Here is an 18,343-nt window from a genome sequence, read left to right on the forward strand (position 1 = left end):
CACAACTGTACTATGTTCTTTGTGTTTCACTGTTGCAGTCATCACATTTGGGTTGATTCCCAAAGCTAAGGAAGGGAGGAGGAAATTAAAGAGCATTAGGGCCAGCTATTAAGCCCTGCAAGACTGCAGTGGCAAATCCAGCTCTGGATTTAGAAAAGATAGGCATGTGGTAATGTTTGGTGAAGGTATGTACAGAGCTCCAGGTAGCAGCTTCTAGGATGCCCCTGGTCGGTACTCCTCTGAGAAATGCCAAGATGTAGATGTAGCCCTGGTGGAATGTGATCTTATCCCCTGTGGGGTAGGTTTTCCATGGTGCTTGTAGCAGAAATGAATGCAATGGGCTATCCATTTGGAAATGGTTTGCTTTGAAATGGCCTTCCCTCTGCTCCTGCAGAAAAGCTAATTAGCAACTGTTCAGATTTTCTGATAGGCTTAGTCCTGTCCAAATAGAATATAAGTTGTCTGTGCACGTCCAGAAAGTACAGTATTCGTTCCCCTTTTGTTTTGTGGATTAGGGGAAAAGGGTAGGCAAATGAATGGACTGATTTAGGGCCACAGTAGACACCACCTTGGGCATAAAGAAAGGATTACTCCTGAGGGAAACCCTGCCTGCCTGGAAGATAATGAAGGTTTCCACTGCTATGAGGGCCTGTAACTCAGACACTCTTCTTGCTGAAGTGATGGCTAGAAGGAAGGCTGTTTTCCAAGAAAGGAATTTCAACTCTGCAGTAGCAGCTGACTCAAAGGGGGGGAGGGGGTGAGATTTTCCAAAACAAAGTTAATGTCCCAGGCTGGAGTGGGAGCTCTCCTGGGGGGTCTTAAATTTTGGCACCTCTAAGGAATTGCTTTAGCAAGGGGTGAGAGAAGAGGGGTGGCTCAGTATTATGTTGTCTCTTTTGCCTTTTCCCGGTTAGGGTTCGCCACAGTGGAACTCTGGTCCACTAATGATTGGCAGCTGACTTTTACGTACCGAGTTGCCAGCTCTGCTGCACAACCTTCAATAAAGGTACATCCATTCATGCATGTCTCCATGCAGAAGATGCTCTAGCTGAGAATCGAACCAGACAGCGTCTTACTGTGAGGTGACAACGCTACCGCAGCACCAGAAATGGCACAGGCATGAATTTTAATTGACAAAAAGGACAGGCCCTTGTGGAGCATTTCTGTTAAGTACTGTAGAATATGAGGCAAGCTGGGAACCGTTGTGCCCATCCCCTGATTCTGGCTCCAAGAATAGTATCTTTTCCACTTTTCAGCATAGGATTTTCTAGCCTCCTTGCCTCCAGAATGACATCCAGTACCTACTTACTGAGGGATGCTAGAGGAGAGCTCAAGGAATTAGCCAGGCTGCAAGGTTCAGGGTTTGAGGCGGAGGGTACAGAATCTGGCCCACCTGCTGGGACAGCAGGGAAGGGTTCTGAGGCAGGTGCCATGGTTGTAGCAGTGTCATACTGCACAAGAGGGGGTACCAGTGCTGGCATGGCCAGTCTGGTGCAATCAGTATTGTCCTTGGCTTGTCCTGTTTGAGAGGAAGAGAGGGAAAGGCATAAACCGAAAGGCTTTCCCAGGTAAAAGACAGGGCATTCACTTTCCAAGCTTGACTGTGGGGAGTTCTTGTGCAGAATTTGTTCAATTTGTAGTTCTGAGGGGAGGCAAACAGGTCTACCTCTGGAGTCCCCCATTTTTTCCTCAAGAGGTTGAATATTTTGGGTTCTAGTTTCCATTCGTGTGGGTCATTGAGACTTCTGCTTAAGTCGTTTGCCAGTGAATTTAGTTTGCCTGGCAGGAATTGTGCTTTTAGGTGTACCTGGTAGCTCAAGGCTGTGTCCCACAGAGCCATGGCTAGTCTGCAAAGAGGGTACCAGTGGGTTCCCCTCTGCTTGTTTATGTACCACATAACTATGGTGTTGTTAGTCTTTACCAACAGTTGCCCTGGAAAAATATGGTATTTGAAGGCTGTCAGAGCATTCTGTACAGCTAACATTTCTTTTTGATTGATATGCAGGTGCATCTGTCTCGGGTTCCATTTGCCCTGAATGCACTGCCCTGCCACGTGAGCCCCCCATGCACAGTCTGATGCATCTGTTATTAGGGTATGGATGGCAGGGGGTAGAGTGAAAGGGAGTCCCTTGTTGAGGTAGAAGTCCTCTGCCCACCAGAGGAACTCTGTCTTTATACAAGGAATGATGGAAATAATTGTTTCCAGGTCCTGAGAATGTTGACACCACAGGCTTTTTAGATACCATTGGAGTTTCCTCATATGCAGTCTTGCATATGGAATTAGTAGAATGCAAGAGGCCATGAACCCCAGAGCTTGCAGTATTTTCCTTGCAGATAGCTGTTTTTTTTTGGCCAATAGTTTGAAGTAGATTGTCAAATAAACTTGTTTCTCCAGAGTGAGGAATGCCATCTGGGAAGTTGTGTTCAAGCTTGCTCCCAGGAATACAATCTGTTGGCTGGGTACTAGGCGAGATTTCTTTTCATTGATGGTGTACCCCAGTGAGGTTAGAAGTTTCTTTACGAATGCCAGGTGGTGTAATAGCAAATCCTGACTTTCTGCCTGAATCAGACAATCGTCCAAGTATGGGTAAATTTGAATATTTCTCTGCTTGCAAAATGCAATGGCTGGAGCTAGACACTTTGTGAACACCCTCGGTGCAGTAGATAAGCAAAAGGGAAGTGCAGAGAACTGAAAGTGCATGGAGCCCACCCTGAAACATAGGTATTGTTGGCAGGATCCTCTTGTTGGGATGTGCAGGTAAGCTTCCTTTAAGTCTAGGGTTGTCAGCCAGGCATTCTTGGCTAGCATAGAAAGAAGCTGTTGAAGAGATAGTATTTTGAATTTTGGAACCACCAGAAAGGTGTTGAGAATAGAGAGGTCCAGGACAAGATGCCAGGAGTTGTCTTTTCTGGGTACCAGAAAAATTCTTGAATAGAAACCTTGTCACCTTTGTTCTGCTGGGACAGGTTGAATAGCCCTGCCACTGAGAAGAGATATAACCTGCTGTTGGGCCTCCACCCATTGATTTGGGGTAGGTCTGGACAACCATTTGGGGTTGGTAGTGTATGGAAGTGGAATCTGTATCCTTGGGAGACTATGTTCAAAACCCATTTGTCCTGGGTAATGAGTTCCCAGTTTTTTGCATGCAGGGCAAGCTTTCCTCCTAAGGGAGCAGGTAGTTGAGCAGGGCTTGGAAGGTTTATGGTTAAGTCATTGTGCCATACTACTCCCTGTTTTGGAAGTGGGAGCCCCCCACTGCTTAGGTCTGTGCACAGTCTGAGACTGTAGCCTAGGTGGTCTGTTGCTCCTGGTTTTGGACTGAGAAGGCCTGGAAGGGACTGGAAAGGACCATTCTTTGAAGGCCAATGCGCCTACTGAATCTGGAAGATTGTACTTGTAGGAGATATTTAACAGTTTGCATAAATTTAGCTTTTTCCTCCATCCTTTTATGGACTTCTTCTGCTTTGTTGCCAAAAAGGTGGTCTTGGTTTAAGGGAGCATCCAGTAATTTAGCTTTAACATGATCTGGCAAGTTTTGTTCCTTAAGTCAAGCATGCCTTCTAAGTACAATCCCAGTGACAGCAGCCCTGCAAGATGCTTCTATAGCATCAAAACCACATTGAAAAGTATGTTTACCAACTTGTTCTGCAGAATGCATTAAATCTTGCAATTCTTTGTGTTCAGCACAGTCAGGAGTCAACATCGTTTTCTGACTAAGTATTCCCATAATATGCTGCTGATATTTTAACATATGAAACTGGCAATTTAAAGCCATAATGGCCAAAGTAACAGAAGTGTATACCTTCTTACCCCATGTGTCCAAGGCTCTAGAATCTCTATCAGAAGGGGTAGAATTTTTGGCAGCAGTAGCCTTAATGCCTTTTGGTCCTTGGGAAATGGTCTCTGGATCCGCAGAAGGATTCTTGAAGAGGAACTTGTGAGAGTCAGGTACTCTGTAGTACCTGTCAGGTTTTCTGGGAGCTGGAGGCAAAGTGTCTGGAGTAAGGCTAGATTCCAAGAAAGCATCATCTACAATGTCCAGAAACAGGAGGGACAGCTACAGGCCTGTGTTGAGGCAGGAGTAAGAATTCCCTAAGCCTCTTTTTGGACTCAGAGTAATCCTGGCTTTCCCAGCGGAAATGCTCCCTAAGAGTATGCAAGGTTTCACCGAAAGAAAAATCTTCTGGAGGGGAAGCAGAGGGAATGAAATCCACTGCATCAGAATCCTCATAAGTAGTGAAGGGCAAATCCTGGTAATCAGAAGGAACAGAGATATCAGATTCCTGATCAGAAGAATCAGAAAGAAAATCAGTTCTAGGTCTCTTAGAGGGGGAAGGCTGGCTTCCCCTAATTAAGGTAATAAGGTCTTCAGCCATTCTAAGCATTTGTTTTTTAGGCATATGGGCCCGAGCTTGCAGTTATGTTATCGGTTTTCTAGGCGTAGTGCGAGTTCTTGGCCTGGATGAAAACGATGGTGTCAGTTTAATATGAATGTCTGTAGGCCTGAATACACCCTCAGAAGCCGGTGCCTGCACACAGCGGCTCCGGACCCATCCAAGGTAGAGATATCCACAGGTTGCACAGTCGAAGAAGCATATCATGGCATACCGGCTCCGAATGGGTCTCAGCAGAGGCCTGCGAATCTGAAGTAGTAGGTATCAGGGGCTGCAAAAGAGCTTCACTGAGTACTGGTGGACTGGCGACTAGCTTAACGGAAGAGTTGTCGGCAGTTTTGGACCTATGAGGTCTGTCTCTGTCTTTATCCTTACGTTTTTTCAGAAGATCGGTAGTCTGATGGCTTAACAAAACCATTTCAAAGTACACAGATCAAGTAAGAAGGTAATTGGCTGCAAAAATAGCCTAACGACGAATAGTTCAGGTGTTGAACAAGGCACAAAACTGACAGCGAGGGACGTCGTGCTCTGGGCCTAAACAGGGGATGCAGTACGAAGGTAAGACAATTGTTAACTTTTACTGACATCAGTTAGAGCAAGAAAAAGGATCCCCAACAGGGTAGACTTCGGGTCTGAAACTCGAAAATGAAAATTTCAGGAGTCGGCCGACTGGCACTTGCAAACTGCTTCTGCTTCGGGCACTGTATGGCAAGAAAGACTGATGTAATGGCATCGGCTGGATGTTTTATACCCCTGATGACTTGACATAATGGAAGTAGAGACCGCATCCGACGCAGAAATCCGAAGACTCTGGTATTCAGGCCGGCTGAGGGCTACCTGCAGGCAGATAACCCAAATGTGATGACTGCAACAGTGAAACACAAAGAACATCTCACAAAGTATTTTTAAAGCTGTTAATATTTTCAGTGTGCTAATTTCATAAAGCAGTTTTTTCATAAGTGCCCTACACAGTTTTTGAATATAGAAGTTACTGGCTCTGGTTATTTTTTTATAAAATTACTTATGGTATGAATAAAGGGTTCATACAGGCTGATAAATTTCACAAAACTTCAGAGTGGGATATTAAGATTAAAGTGTAGGTAATGCAGAACTGAAAGTAGTGCAAGCAATTTTTGAAAGTTGGTCAAAACAGATTATCAGTGTACAGTGGTAATTTTTTTGAGGGGCAGGGTGTTTTCTTTACCTCATACTCACTGCATAGTTAAAAAAGTATAAAATTATTTAATACATGATCCAGATTTCCATAAACCTTGACTGCCTGTTGGAATCTACTCCCAGCAAGAGTACCAGAATCTAGTCAATATTCATTAGCAACTCTAATACTGTATCGCACAACCCTATAAATGTTTCTGCTTCCAATAATCAGGTTAAACTTCTTATTCTGATATTCAGCTTTATAATTACTACTTTATAAATTCCATGTTTTACTAAATGACATTGTACGTTTCTATATTAACATCCTACCAAAATGACCCATTCCCTGTCTCTGCCCCTCCCATGGGTCACTGTTTCTGAACTGTCCTGTAGTGCAGTAACAGAATATGGCTTGTCTGCTGATTGTCCTACACAGAGTCCTCCCTGCTTCTCATTACAATGTTATGCTTTGTGTATAACGTAATATTGAATTTGTTTTCTATTCACATTTGTCATTGTTTCTGATAACCTGTTGGGTCAAACTTGTACCCTCCATCATCGCTGTTTAATGTGCATAGTTAAAAGTCTAATCCATTCATATATTAATATTTGACTTTATGATTATCAACACATACTGTACATGTACCTATGCAGACTGCGGATGCTTATGAATGCCACATAGCCTGGGCTCTGACTGTAAAGGGTTCTGGAACCAGATTCCCTGTCTAATTATTAAATGTAAATATGCATCCAGAATTCCACCTTCTCGCTATGCCTCCTATCCTCTGTCACCCCTTCACCAAATACCCTGTGACATCTTACTTCTGAATCATCAATCTTCGCTGTAAGTTCCATTTTTTTTCACTCCGTGGGTCCATAACACTCTCTGTGAAAAAGAACTTTAACAGATCCTAGGATTAGTTAGTCTCTACAACCTGCCGCCTGATCCCCCTTGTTGGGCTTCCCTTCGATCATTCCTATCCAGGATGATGCCTTCACAGCAACATTGCACAATCCTGGGCATAACTCTTGTGACCTCTTGCAACAAGAACTCCAGCATCCTACCACCTCTTTTGATGGTGGTTCCTTTGGAATCCATCCAGAAGCCTGATGCCCCTCCTTGTAGAGCCTCTAGAACTACATACAGTACTCAAAATATGGCTTAACCAGGGTCTTGTGAACTGGGAGCACTTCCTCTTCACTTTCAAGATCTTGCCCTTAAGGATGTACCCAAGAAATCTCTTTACTGCTGTCTATGCCATCACATGTTGCTTTCAGTGGTCCAATCCCTCTTTGACCAACAGTCCTAGATATTTTACTGCTTTGTTGCCTCCTCAGCTGATAATCCACACCAGGGCTGTTGCAGCCCTAGTACAGCGCTTTGTCTGCTGTGAACCTGAAGCATCATTTAAGTGCCCAGTCAGTAAGCCGTCTCACATTTTTTGTCAGAATATCAGTTTCATCCTTCAGAGCTGCATTAATCTTTGCATTAGTAATAAAGGGGCTAATCCTGTTTTTTGTTATCAAAGATGAATCTGAAGCAAGCACACTGAATAGTACTGGCCCAAGACCAACACAATGCAGTGCACCACTCATTTCCCTTATTTCCAACATCATCTCTCTTGCCACAACCCTCTGCATCCTACCTTTCAATGTGGAGCAGTGAATTTTCTCAATATTGGTCTTACCTCCAACCCGTGCAGTTTTCCTACAAGTCTGTTTATGCAGGGCTGAGACAAATGTCAGGGTGAAGTCTAGATAGACCACGTCTACTGGAAATTCCCAGTCAACCTCTTCTGTGTCCAAGCCATAAAACTTTATCAGGTTCACTTGACAGTTCTTGCTAGTCAAGATAATGTTGGTTTCTGTACTGATGATTGTTGTCTTCTGGGAAAGTAACTAACCTTTCATTGTGATTCTCTCCATGAGTGATGAAAAGGCCTTTATTTCCTCCAAATGTTTCTACTGTTCTGTTCTCATACTTCAGTCTTCAGACACTCCTGCATTATTCAATTACCTGTTGAATACCTTCATGAAGGGATGCACTAACTCACTGATCAAATTCTTGAGGCCATGGCAGGCAACTCATCTAGTCTCTCTAATTTTCTGTCCCTTAGGGTAGCCAGTTCGTCTCTACCTCCTAACTTCATTACTCCAGTGTCTTTCCACTGCTCCCCAAATTTGCCCTACCTTCCATCTCACAATGGTCACTTCCACTGCTCCCCCACTTTGCCCTACCTCCATCTCACAATGGTCTCTTCCTGTGCTCCCTCACTTTGCCCTACCTCCACCTCACAATGCTACTCTTGCCCTCCCTCTCTGTAGTGAAGCATGAGATGAAGTACTCATTCAATACGTCTACTTTTTCCTGCCTTCCATATTCCTCTCTCTCCTTTTCACTCAACCTGTCCAGGTTTTTACCTTCCTCCAGTCTTTCTGCTGCATACCTAAGAAACCTTTGTTGCCTTTCTTGCACCCTTCTGCTAATTTGTACCTTTGCTGCTCTCGCCTCTTTGGCTGCCTTTTGCTTTCCACTTTCACCTTTTTGCCTTCTGCTTTCTGCCTCCCATATGCCCTATACTTAACCCAGTTCACTAGCCTCATATTCATATGTAGCCACATACTGAAATTTCCTATTTCTCTTTTTGCATCTTCCTCACTCTTTTGTGCACATCCCTGGAGCAATCCATTCCTGACCCATTCCAATAACTTGTTCGTTCTTTCAATTTGCCTTTCATCTACTAACTAATATTTGACTGTCTTACTCAGTTCAACATAATCCAGTCCTTTAAGATTCCATCCCCTCACTCTATTTTAAATCAATGTGATGTTGTCTAATGGTGCCTTCACATAGACATTCCTGATCTCCTTCATCTTGGTTAAATCGACAGTCATAACTCTATCATTTATTGGACAGTCCTCAATCACCTTCACTTCCCTGACTATCCTTGTGTTTGAAAAATCCTAGTCTAGTCTTCTCCTGGCAGACTCTGATCCCCTACCCCAATGAGAACCTACCTACACACCTCTTATTGCTTCTGCCACTCTCTCACCCCTTCTTCACTGTCAGGTACAGTAGCCAGCCTATTGCATCGATCAAGCAGCATTCCACCCCTCATTCTTACACCTCAACTGCTATAGCAGCCCGTATCTGCAGGCTTTCACCATATGTGCTCTTTCACTCCTCCCGTGAGGTGGTGTGCTTCCTACCTTCTGATGTCTAATTTAACCCCTCCCTTATGTAGACTGATACTCTGCCTCTATACCTTCCTTCTCTTTCATTCCTGAGTAGGTTATACCTAGGTACTTTCATGTCCCTCTTGTCTTGTTATTCGGCCATGTTTCTAAGATTTTGGCTATGTCCACCCTCTCTACTCAATCACTGCTTACAGCTCTCCAGTCTTCCTAAATAGTCCCAAAGAAGAACTTGATTGCCCTTTCTTTGCATTCTGGCTACTGACAAATTTCCAATCCCCTGCCCTAGCGCCTCTCTGCCCCCTCCTTGACCTTATTTGTTACCAGTTCAGTTGTCTTCTCTTGTCATTTGCTCTCCACAAGATACATCCATCCCCCCTTTAGTGACCATCTTAGTCACCTCTTTCTATGTATTACTAAGTCTAACTCCATGACCATTCTCACTGTAACTTAGTCTCTCATACCGCTCTTGGAAAGCCTCTTTATCCTCCTTATGACTGAGCAACACTAAAACCATCCTTCTCTTCACACTGGTTCTCAACTCCTTCACTTTCTGCCCCTACTTATCATATCTGCACCCTTCACAGGTTCTCATCTCCTTCACTCTCTGCCCCTACTTAACCTATCGGCACCCTTCACTGTTTCTCAACTCCTTTGCTTTCTGCCCCTACTTAACCTATCGGCACCCTTCACTGTTTCTCAACTCCTTCACTTTCTGCCCCTACTTATCATATCTGCACCCTTCACAGGTTCTCATCTCCTTCACTCTCTGCCCCTACTTAACCTATCGGCACCCTTCACTGTTTCTCAACTCCTTTGCTTTCTGCCCCTACTTAACCTATCGGCACCCTTCACTGTTTCTCAACTCCTTTGCTTTCTGCCCCTACTTAACCTATCGGCACCCTTCACTGTTTCTCAACTCCTTTGCTTTCTGCCCCTACTTATAATACCTGCACCCTTCACAGGTTCTCAACTCCTTTGCTTTCTGTCCCTACTTATCCTATCGGCACCCTTCACTGGTTCTCAACTCTTTGCTTTCTGTTTCCTGTACCCACTTAACCTATTGGCACCCTTCACTGCTTCTCAACTCCTTTGCTTTCTGGCCCTACTTATCCTATCAGCAGCATTCACTAGTTTCACCTCCTTTGCTTTCTGATTCCTGTCCCCACTTATCCTCTTTGATTCCTTCACTGGTTCTCATGTTCTTAGAGTCCTGCTCTTCCCATACTCCTCCTATCTGTACCCTTTCCCCCTCCCTTTATACTGCCTACAGCCTTCCTCACTGCCTTTGCTGGCTGCCTAACTCACTATGTTGCAATGTGCTTCCTTAACCATACCTTCTACATGCTTCCTACAAATACCAGTCACTGTTCTGTTCTTTAAACCCTCTGTCCCTCTCATTTGATAATGTCCTCCTCCCTGCTCACTTCCATCCTTTTTTCTGTGGAATTAGCTCCTTCATAGTCCCCTCTATTTTACCAATGTTTTACCCAAAAAACAAGGAGAAAGTACAGTTTTGTACCTACCATAAATGTAGATGTCCGAGAGGTATGCATCTGCAGTCCTAACAAATGGGTTGTCCTGGCCTCAGGCAGCCCTTCGGTCGGCCGGATTCCAAAGTCTGGGTCTGGCCTCGGCTGATGTCACACTTCACCCGACGTCATAGCTGCAGTTCTTCGGGTATAAAGGCATCAGCCGATGCCATTTTCCTCAGTGTTTCTTGCCCCAGATGCCAGGTGCCCTCTAGGAAGGCTAAATTTGGATAAATGCAAATGTTTCCAAACAATAGAGAGCAAAATAGAAATAAACATGTATATACATACATACAAACAAATACACCATAATAGATTCCCCCAGCTAGCTACAAGATGGGCAAATACCCTAGGAGTACCACAGAGGGGAAGGAGGGTGGGTAATCCTGACTGCAGATGCATACCTCTCGGACATCTACATTTATGGTAGGTACAAAACTGTACTATGTCCTTCAAGGATGCATCTGCAGTCCTAACAAATGGGTAGAATACCATAGCCAAACTGGGGGAGGAGGCACTAAGGAGGCACTAAGAGTTTTATGGTGTAGTTAAGATCCCTTGCAAAACAGCAGTGGCAAAACCTGCTCGGGATCTGGAGTATAAAGGCAGATTATAATGCTTGGCAAATGTATGCACGGAGCTCCAAGTAGCAGCCTCTAAAATGTCTTTGGTAGCCACTCCTCGTAAGAAAGCTGTAGTAGTGGCTGTAGCCCTTGTGGAGTGAGGTATGATGTTTTCTGGAGTTGCCTTTCCATGAAAAGAGTAACAGAATCTAATGCAATTTCCTATCCATTTTGAGATTGTCTGTTTTGAAATTGCTTTTCCTTCCATTCCTGTTGCATATGCTACCAGAAGTTGGTCAGTTTTTCTATTGCTCTTGGTTCTGTCCAGGTAGTAGCACAATTGTCTGTGTACATCCAAGGTATGCAACAGTCTTTCCCCCCTGTTCTGCGGGTTGGGGTAGAATGCTGGCAGGTGTATTGCTTGGTTTAATGAAACCCTGGAGACCACCTTTGGCATAAAGGTAGGATTAGTTCTCAAGGACACTCTATCCTGATGGAAGATAAGGAAGGGCTGTACTGCCATTAATGCCTGTAATTCAGAAACCCTTCTAGCTGAAGTGATTGCAAGCAGGAATGCAGTTTTCCAAGATAAGTACTGTAATTCTGCTGTTGCTGCTGGTTCAAAAAGGGGTAGTGTCAATTTTTCTAACACAAAGTTCAAGTCCCAAGTAGGCAATGGTGGTTTCCTTGGTGGCTTTACATTTTTAATTCCTCTGAGGAACTGCCTGAGTAGAGGTTGAGAAAAGACTGGAGGATCCATGTTGTATTCTGCTGAAATTGCTGATGCATGAATCTTAATGGAGGAGTATGACCGACCATTGTGGAAAAGCTCTGCTAAGTATTCCAGGATGTTAGCTATTTTTGGCAAAGATGCCTCCACTCCTTTTGTTGCACTCCAAATGAGATATCTTTTCCATTTTGCTGAATAAGTTTTGCTTGTTGAGGGTCTGCGAGCCTCCAAGATAATGTCTTTAACCCTTTGAGATAAATCTGGGTTATTTTTCCTTATGTAATGTTCCAAGCAGTTAGCTGCAGTGTTTTCAAGTTTGGATGCAGGATTTTGAATTTGTTCTGTGTTAGCAGTAGAGGCAGTAGAGGTAGAGGCCATGCGTGTTCCCGGGACATACTCCTCAGAAGCGGGTACCAATGTTGCCTCGGCCAATCTGGAGCAATCAAGATGATCCTCGGGTGGTCCTCTTTGATCTTTAGTAGCACTTTGTGCATCAAAGGAAGAGGTGGGAATGCATATGCTGTCAGGTTTTCCCAACTGAAGGATAGGGAGTCCACCTTCCAAGCAAGTGGGTGGTATGTCCTTGTGCAGAATTTTTCCAATTGGTGGTTGTGTGAGGATGCGAACAGGTCTATTTCTGGTTGTCCCCATTTCCTTGTGATGGTTCTGAAGATGTCTGGATGCAGCATCCATTCGTGGGCATCCGTGGTGGTCCTGCTTAAGATGTTTGCCAGTATATTTTCTTTTCCTGGCACAAATATGGCTTGGAGCTGAATGTTGAGGCTCAGTGCCACATTCCAGAGGTCCATTGCCATCCGGCACAGAGGATATGAATGTGTGCCTCCCTGTTTGTTGATATACCACATAACTGTGGTGTTGTCCGTCCTTATCAGCAAATGACCCTGTTGAAGAAATGGTCTGAAAGTCTGAATTGCTTGTTTTACTGCCAGCATCTCTTTTTGGTTTATGTGTAGGTTCATCTGGTCTTGAGTCCATAAGCCTTGTATGCACTTGTCCACCATGTGTGCCCCCCAACCGAGGTCTGAGGCATCCGTGGTGATTGTCTGGCTTGGGTGAGGCCTGTGGAAGGGCAGTCCTTTGTTCAATTGACAGGCCTGGGCCCACCACTGGAATTCTTGTTTCAGGCATGGAATTATTGGAATTTGGGTTTCTAGGCTGTGCTTGTGCTGAGACCATAAATTCCTTAGGTACCATTGTAACTTCCTCATATGTAGTCTGGCATGTGGAATTAATATTATGCAGGATGCCATGTGACCCAAGGCTTGCAGGATTTTCCTTGCTGTAAGCTGGTTCTGCGTTGTTAATGCCATGAAATAGAGTGGTAGCTGCTTCTGTTTTTCTGCTGTGAGGAATGCCATCTGGTTTAATGTGTCCAGTTCTGCACCCAGGAAGGTTATCCTTTGGGATGGTATCAGCCTTGACTTTTTTGTGTTGACTGTGTATCCCAGGGCTTGTAGCAGGTGAATAACCTTTTTCAAATCTTTTGTTAATTTGTCTTTGCTGTCCGCTTGTAACAGGCAGTCATCCAGGTAGGGATAAATTTGAATTCCCTGTAGCCTGCAATGAGCAATTACTGATGCCAGGCATTTCGTGAATACTCTGGGCGCAGTAGATAAGCCAAAAGGCAATGCTGAGAATTGATAATGCTCTGATCCTGCAAGAAATCTGAGGTATCTTCTGCAATTTGGTCGTATGGGGACGTGCAGGTATGCCTCCTTGAGATCCAGAGTCACCAGCCAAGACTCCTTGCCCAGCATGGGAAGAAGCTGCTGTAGGTTCAGCATCTTGAATTTTGGAACAATGAGATATGTGTTCAGAGCGGACAGGTCGAGAATAGGTCTCCATTGGTTTTCTTTTCTTGGCACCAGGAAAAGTCTGGAGTAAAATCCTTGCCCTTTTTCCATAGAGGGTACCTTTTCTATAGCTCTCATCCTTATTAAGTGGTCTATTTGTAGTAGAGCATTTGTCTTTTGATTTGGAGGTAGGTTTGGCATTCCTCTCTTCCTTGGTAGAGTATGGAAGTGAAACCTGTAACCTTTGTCTATTGTTTGTAAAATCCATTTGTCTCCTGTAATGTAATGCCAGTTTACTGAAACTAAGGCTAGCTTTCCGCCTAAGGGTGCTTCTAGTTGTTCCCTGGTAGGCGGTTTCAGAGCCAAGTCACTGTGATTGTCCTGTGGAAGTGGTAGTGGCTGGATCTGTGGCAGTACCAGCTGGTTGTTAGGCTGCCACTGGCGTCCCTGTAGGCACCTCTGGATTGACCTCTGCCTCTTGGGCGCCTATTCCTGCCTCTCTGTGCTCTGGAGGTGTCTGGAAAGGACCAATTCTTGGAAGGCCAGTTCCTACTAAACCTTGGTGGCTGGACCTGTAAGAAATCCTTGACTGTCTGGACAGATTTTGCTTTCTCTTCCACCTTCTTCAACACTTGCTGTGCAGGGGAGCCAAACAAATTGTGCTTATCCATGGGAGCATCTAGGAGCTTTGATTTTACATGGTCTGGTAAGGACTGCTCTTTTAACCATGCATGCCTTCTGATCACTGTACCAGTCATAGCTGATCTAAAGGAAGCCTCCAGTGCATCATAGCCGCATTTTAAGGAATGATTACTGACCTGCTGAATGTTATGTACCATGTCTTGAAGAGACTTTCGGTCCAAAGGTTCAGGAGAGGACAGATTTTTAGTTAACTGATCTAACATAAATTCCTGATACTGAATCATGTGGAATTGACAGTTTAAGGCCCTAGCCGAAAGAGTAGCAGAAGTATAAACTTTTTTACCCCATCTCTCTAAGGCCCTAGATTCCCTTTCAGGGGGGGGGGGGTTGGCAGAGGTAGCTGCTACAGCCTTGGGGCCCTGTGAAATAGTTTCAGGATCTGCCAAAGGAGCCTTATACAAGTGGAAATGTGTGTCCGGCACCCTGTAGTATCTGTCGGGCTTAGCAGGGGCCGGAGGAAGTGAATCAGGAGCAGTACAAGCATCATTAAAAGCATCATCCACAACTGTAAGTACTGGAGGAATGGCTAAAGGCCTATGCTGTGGCAAATGCAAAAAGGTCCTAAGCCTTTTCCTAGAGTCAGAAAAATCCTGGCCCTGCCATTGAAATTGTTCCCTCATAGCATGCAAGGTTTCCCCAAAAGAAAATTCCTCAGGAGGAGAGGCAGAAGGAATGGAGTCTTGTGCATCAGAGTCCTCATATGGAGAGTAAGGGCCCTCAGGAGGGTTTGTATTTTCTGAATCATCTGAGGAGTAATCAGTAGAAACTGGCTCAGGGGGCTCTGCTCTAGGCCTCTTCTCTGGAGGGGGGTGAGAGGCCCTGTCAGGGTGAGACTGGGTTCCCCTGATTAAAGAAATGAGATCCTCTGCTAGACTAAGCAGTTGAGTACTAGAGCTAGGCCTGTGAGAGGGGGCTTTAGCAGGCACTGCCTTTGAAGATTTAGCTGCTTTAGCCCTGGCAAAAGCCTTAATTGACATGGATGCAGGGGGCCTAGCAGCTCCACGTGCAGGAGTAGATACATCTAGGGGAATAGTATCTGATAAATCCTGAGAAACTGTAAGAGCAGGTGGAATTTCAGTAGCAGATTCAGCCATGCTGGAAGAGGCCTCGGTAGTAGGAGGCATGCTTTCGGCCGAAGGAAGAACCGCAGACTCAGTTTCAGCCGAAACCGAGACACTCGCGGTCGGCTTAACTGCGGTTTCGGCCGAAACCGCGGACCGCGAGTGTCGGTCCTTTTCCTTACGCTTTTTGGCTAAATGTGGAGTCGGAGTCTCCGACGGCATGATATAAGCAAAAGCGGAGCCGAAAAACTCCTCTGCAAACTCCGACCGACGTCTAAGTGTCCGTCGGTTGAAGGAAGCACAGGCTAGACAAGCTGCTACGTCGTGGTCTGGGCCTAAACAAGGTAGGCAGTAAGAGTGGAAATCTTTATGAGGTATTTGTTTCCCACAAGTTAAACAGTTATTCACTTTTTCTGACATCGGCTGAGGCAAGAAAGAGTCCCCAACGGGGTACTTAGCTTTTTAGAAGTCTTCGGTAGTAGCAATCTCTGGTTCTGACCGACCGGCACTTGCGAACAGCTTCTGCTTCGGGCGCCACGCGGCAAGAAAGACTGAGGAAAATGGCGTCGGCTGATGCCTTTATACCCGAAGAACTGCAGCTATGACGTCGGGTGAAGTGCGACATCAGCCGAGGCCAGACCCAGACTTTGGAATCCGGCCGACCGAAGGGCTGCCTGAGGCCAGGACAACCCATTTGTTAGGACTGCAGATGCATCCTTGAAGGACATCAAATGTACCTGTAGCTCTCTGTTACACATGAATTTTGCTATGTGCAGTACTATCCAAACTGACAGGAGAAGCAGACCAGCAGTTAAATACTTAATCCTTTCAATTGTCCAGACACACACAAAGATAAGATAGTTTTCTACCTTGAACTGTACATCAGAAGTGAAATAAAAAAAAATCAGACCGAAATAAGTATCTGGGAAAGGAAATAATACCAACACATACTCACACAAACACATAAGCCATTTTGTGAAAAATGAGGTTACTTCTTGCTAAAAACAGTCTCTTCAAACCTTTCAGAATAAAGTTAAAGAAACATTATACCTAATTTTGGTGTGGATAGTGCAGTATTTTGCCTACAAGTGCAGAAACTAGATCCAATTGATCTACAGAAAGGATATGATGTAAATATTTCACAACTACTCCCAAACAATTATTATTTTTGTCATACCACGAGCATATCTTTTAAAGCTTTTCTACTTTGGTTTTTGTAGTGTTGGTAGATGTATACAGCTGAGAAAAACAGCTTACTTCATTTCTGGTACTGTTTTGCAAGGTGGCATTTTAGCTAGCATTGTCACTTTACAACAAGAGGTCCTCCAGTTAAATCCAGAGTTTTGGTGCCATACGTGTGTTATCTTTACATTCTCCCTGTGTTCTTGTGAATTTTCTCTGTGTGCTCTCGTTTCTCCCACACTACAAAGGCATGCTGTATGGAACTGGTGATGTTTACATTGTCCTTAGGTAGGCAGGTGTGCGTGTGTTTGTGTGTGTGTACACTTGTTTGTGAGATACAGAAGAAAATTCTAGAAATCCGTTTCCCAACCCTTGCCTAGTACACTCCATGGATGTTAGTGACTGCTCACATGGTCACTACAGAGGGCCAGCTGTAATCCATAACCATGGATGGATGCATTGAAGTTGCAAAGATTAAACCATATCAGGAAAATACAGCAGCACAGCAGGATGGTGATAGACAGTGTAGCTTGGGAAACTAACCACAATTGTTAGGAACATAAGATGCACTTAAAAGCTCTTGCCAGCCTTTACAAGCACTTAAGAATGCTTAGATTCCAAACTGAAGAGGGCTGTACATGATAACCCTGGTGTAAATCTGTGTCTGCCCATCTGGTCATCAAGACTAGCCTTAAATGTAGCCAAAGGACTGACCTGTACTGATAACCTATTCCACAGGCTTGGAATACACTGTGTTAGGAATCCGTCCCTCCAGTGAGTCTTGTTTATTTGTAGGTGGGATTTTAGGTCCCTGGTGTGGGTATTTGTACAGCCACTGAACAAACATGAGGTCAAGTAGGACCTGTACTTCACACCTTGAAAAGGAAGATATAAGTAACCTTAGAACACCTGGAAGGAAACTTAGTATACGGAAACTCATGATGGATATATGGACTAATTGCTATATGAAACCAACTAATTGCAATTGTATACCTTAGCTACAAGTTACCATCAAAGATATTAATTCATGATATGTACTCAAAGACACTTAGTCACTGCCAACAGTTCCCATGTCAGAAGTTACATTTGTTATGCACTCTGTATTCTGTTTTTACATGTGTGACAGGGATAATGGACTATATTCTGCACCGAGTTCTAATGATGCAGCATTCCATCTCTGTTCATGCTTGCAAAGTGAATCCATTTGTGAGAAGCTCACCCTACTGTCATTACTGTATATTTAATATTTAAACTGTATCAACACCTACATCGCTGCTACACAAAGCAAAACAACACCTTTCAGGAGACTCCCACAGAAACAAAGGCAAAGTTGTTAACACATAACGGTCAGCAAATGAAAATTCCCATGGGCAGACAACTGCACTGTGCTATCAGACATGTAATAACTGTTATGTGTAACTTTTGTCATTGCTTTAATTCTTGCACTCCTGTGAGGCAGTCATTATCTAAAATGAACAAATAAATAATAAAGGATGAATGTCATCTACTTCACTGAGGCACTACAGGCTGCATTGTTGCCATGACAATTCACAGGTAGACAAACAAGAAGTCCACTGCAGGGTCTGCATGCTGGCCTTCCTCACAGAGTGTAGCTAAAGATCTCCTTCTTGGTGTGGGCACTGGCTGCTTGACAGCTGTTCAGCAGACATAAGCCTGATTCACAATCATATATGTAGAGAAGAAAGTATGCACATTAAGTAGAATAACAAATGATATTTGTTGGATGTATATTAACTTCCTTTTCCCTAAGATTTAGTGGAAAGCTGTATAGCCTCAAACATTTGACTTTGCAAACTATTGTATATTTAAACAAGTTTTAATATTGAATTAGAACTATTAACAAGCAATGTGTAACTGCATTAAAAACTTTACCACAGCAGGAATACAAAGTAATTAATCAATGTGTCTTCCAGCAAGCCCAGTGGCACAAGATATGGGTGTCTGCCCACACTGCTAGCAATATGATTTTGTGCAACTTTCTAGGACCCAGAGG

General features: G+C 44.2%; 1 protein-coding gene across 2 annotated transcripts in view; it reads right to left on the reverse strand.

Moving 5' to 3' along the window:
• The window catches only part of LOC122792927 (spectrin beta chain, non-erythrocytic 1-like), a 1,986,067-nt gene that overhangs the window by 442,942 nt on the left and 1,524,782 nt on the right, over nucleotides 1-18,343 (reverse strand). The window lies entirely within an intron of this gene.

The sequence above is a fragment of the Protopterus annectens genome, chromosome 2.part0 (assembly GCF_019279795.1).
Source record: "Protopterus annectens isolate FY-2018-M chromosome 2.part0, PAN1.0, whole genome shotgun sequence".
NCBI classification, from domain to species: Eukaryota; Metazoa; Chordata; order Ceratodontiformes; family Protopteridae; genus Protopterus; species Protopterus annectens.